Raw genomic sequence first — 3,835 nt, forward strand, 5'->3', positions numbered from 1 at the left:
CTTACTCAACCGAGTACCAACGTAACATATCTTTCTTATCATACTATCAAGGGTAAATGAGCTAGAAAATATGTCATGAGATAACAAGAATAAAGCATAAGGGAAGACTCAACATCTGATGACCCACCATGATATGCAAACTTATACATGTGACATACGGGCCTATAAGGCCGACATGGCCATTTGTAAACTCAAAACATAAGCCGAAAAGGCCATACAAGTATCCATACACCTGACATCTGTCTACAAGCCTCTAAGAGTACCTAATATCATAAAGGTCGGGACAGGGCCCCGCCATACCAATCAATACATATCCAAAGCATACTGACCAAATAGGCAACTCCGGAGCAAGTGGAGTACACCAACACCTTTGCTGAGCTGATAGCTTACTAGGAGGAATGTCAACCTGTCTATCGGGACCTGCGGGCATGAAACGCAGCGTCCCCAGGCAAAAGGGACGTCAGTACGAATAAAGTACCGAGTATGTAAGGCAGGAAAGCATAAATAAGAACAGTAATGTAAAGAGAGATAGAGGAGATACAACCTGTAACATCTGAGTGCCTCTGGGGGCTACTAACATGAAATGCATAATACATATATATACATAAGCTTTTAAAAACATACGCCTCTCTGGGCATCATCATCATCATATCATACCCGGCCTCAAAGAGGACTCGGTAAAAACATCCCCGGCCATCATAAGGCTCGGTAGAATCGTACCCGGCCACGTGGAACTCGGTAAACCCAACTGATCAGTGGTTGCACAATAGGTGCCATACCCGGCCGACTATAGCGCGGCTCGGAAGAGTAAAGTAGATACATATATAATGCATGCTGGACTCATGGAGTCACGTTCTAAACCTTTTGGAGTGACATAAGGTCATTGCACCATCGATTAACATTATGGACATCATACCATCAATATGAACTTCACTAGGACTCAAGGATCATATATACTTTCTTGGAATAACTTTGTAAGGAAAGAATAACATGGACAACCTTAGTTGCTAGGAGTAGATTCATTATGAAATAGCGTATCGTTTATGTTCATTTCAGTTTAGATCATGCCAAAAGAATGAAGGAAGAGCCTTAACATACCTTGTATATTCTTCCCAACCTCAAGCTATGCAATTTCACGGCTTCTTAGTCTACAATAAGAGAAATGACACTCTCGTTATCGTTTAAGCGTCGTAACTATTATGTATCAACCACAATCTATTTTACAATGAAATGGACAGCAGCTCCCCTATATATATGGCTTCACACTAGTCAAAACAATCACAAACAGCCCAACATACCCCTATCACTTCATACACAACACGACAACCATAATAGTGTCAAACAATCCGAAAATGTTACGATGAACGACCAACAAACAACCTTGCCATTATGTGGTGTTTCTCCACACCCTTCCTCCTCTCAACTCCATAAAAACAGTAGTAAAAGAGACAACCCAATACCAACACGAAACAGCCCAAAAACAGTCCCACAAGTTCATCAACTCAAACATAATTTTTCGGTTTACTTAAACACGTTTCGACTTGTCTTTTCTTTCAAATTGAGAAATACAACCAAAAGTACATCATTACACCTCTTATACAATAAACCAGCCATGAATTTAACTTAAAAATAAGTTCACAACCAGCCAACCATTGCACAAGATCAAACAACATACCATTCTTCCGAAACTAGCTAGGTCTATTCTTTACGATCGAGTTACAACTCGCAAACGCATAGATAATGGAAGGAGAAGCATAAACTTACCTTGTACTGAGTATCACCCACGAAACCTGGTCCTTTTTCATCAAAAATAAGTTCCTCAACACGGATACAAGAAGGAGAAAGAGAAACTAGCATGCTGTCCGGACTTTTCAGCACTAGAATCGCGTCGTAACACCCGGAATACCCTAGGGTTTGTGTGGGATTTTGGGGGAGGAGTTGCAGGGGTTCAATTAGGTTTTCTTGGTCTGAAATACAGGTGAAATAACTCAGTTTGTATTCCCTTGAAAGACCCCTCTTGGCCGACTTTGGGGCTTTTAATTAAGTCCTCTCATTTTGGCAAGTAGGTGATGCACCTACTTGTCACCTACCAGTCTGCGCTGTCTAGCGAAAATGCAAATATCTCTCTACTCCAATATCGTATCGACGAACGGTTTAATGCATTGGAAACTAGACTCATAGATCTTTAATTTTATAGGTAGATCATCCCCTAATTCCAAGTATTTTGGGAGAAAAACTCAGTTACATTTGACCTAATTTTCAGCACATTTATGAATGGAACTTGTGATGACCTTTTTCCAACTTTTGTTCCACAACTCGCTTGACTTCAAAACATAACACCAACTATCGTACGACTAAAACAACTCATAATATAATCTCCTTATAATGTTAATAACCCTATTATCACCCCAAAAGTACATGGTAAAACATTCCAACTTGTCGACTTTCGACGAAACTTATTTTCTTCAATTTGTTTAGCTTCTAAGCCTTCAAACCCTCTTGCTACTTGGTACTAATGATCTTAAATATTTGTAACCTCCACGTTAACATGATTAACTTACTTTATTTGCTTCCAAATATAATCTTATTTTCGAGCTTACATCAATGACTTACGACGTACTCTCACGTATGAAAACTTGGGGTGTAACACTAGGCCTTTTCAGTCAGCACTTCAGGCTTCTCACAGTGCTCCGGGGGGTCGTGGCTCTCATATAAAATTTTCTATTCAGTTGCCCTACAGTGCACCGCCAGCTCCTATCAGTGCACCTCCACTCTAGAGTTTTCAGGGTGGTTATCCAAGCCGTCAGGGTCAGTTTCAAGGTCAGCAGTCTCAGCAGCCAAAGTCTTGCTATACTTGTGGCGATACAAGGCACATTACTAGGTTTTGCCCTCAAGCCTCGAGCAGTTCTCAGCACAAGGGTTCTCGTGTTATGGTTCCAGCACCGGGTGTTCCACCGCCCGCTCAGCCAGCCAAAGGTAAGGGTAGAGGTGTTAGAGGTGGAGGTCAGGCCAGGCAGCTAGAGGGGAGGCCGGCCAGCAGGAGGTCATCCTAGGGATGTAGTTCAGAGTGGTGGGGCCCAGCCCCGATGTTATGCTATTCCAGCCAGACCTGAGGCTGAGGCCTTCGATGCAGTTATCACAGGTACGGTTTCAATTTGCAGTAGAGATGCCTCAGTTCTATTTGATCCAGGATCCACATATTCTTATGTATCATCTTATTTTGCCCCCTATCTGGTTGTGCCTCGTGATTCTTTGAATGCTCCTGTATATGTGTCTGCGTCGGTGGGTGATTCTATTATGGTAGATCGTGTTTATTGTGCTTGCGTGGTCGTTATTGGGGGTCTTGAGACCCACGTAGATCTCCTACTTCTCGATATGGTGGATTTCGATGTCATTCTGGGGATGGATTGGTTATCCCCTTATCATGCTATATCGGATTGTCTTTCCAAGATCATGACCTTAGCATTACCGGGGTTGCCTCGTTTGGAGTAGAGAGGGACTCCTGGTCATTCTACCAGCAGGGTTATCTCTATTGTGAAGGCTCGGCGTATGGTTGATAAGGGATGTTTGGCTTATTTGGCGTATGTTCGCGATTCTAGTGCCGAGGTTCCTTCTATGGATTCTGTGCCCGTTGTTCGTGAGTTTCCTGAGGTATTTCCTTCAGACTTGCCGGGGATGCCACCCGACAGGGACACTGACTTTTGCATTGATCTGGATCAGGGCACTCGGCCCATTTCTATTCCGCCATATCGTATGGGCCTGCTAGAGTTGAAAGAATTAAAAGAACAGTTGCAGGACTTGCTTGATAAGGGCTTCATTGGACCTAGTGTCTCGC

Source organism: Nicotiana attenuata, unplaced genomic scaffold (assembly GCF_001879085.1).
Source record: "Nicotiana attenuata strain UT unplaced genomic scaffold, NIATTr2, whole genome shotgun sequence".
In the NCBI taxonomy this organism is placed as follows: domain Eukaryota; kingdom Viridiplantae; phylum Streptophyta; class Magnoliopsida; order Solanales; family Solanaceae; genus Nicotiana; species Nicotiana attenuata.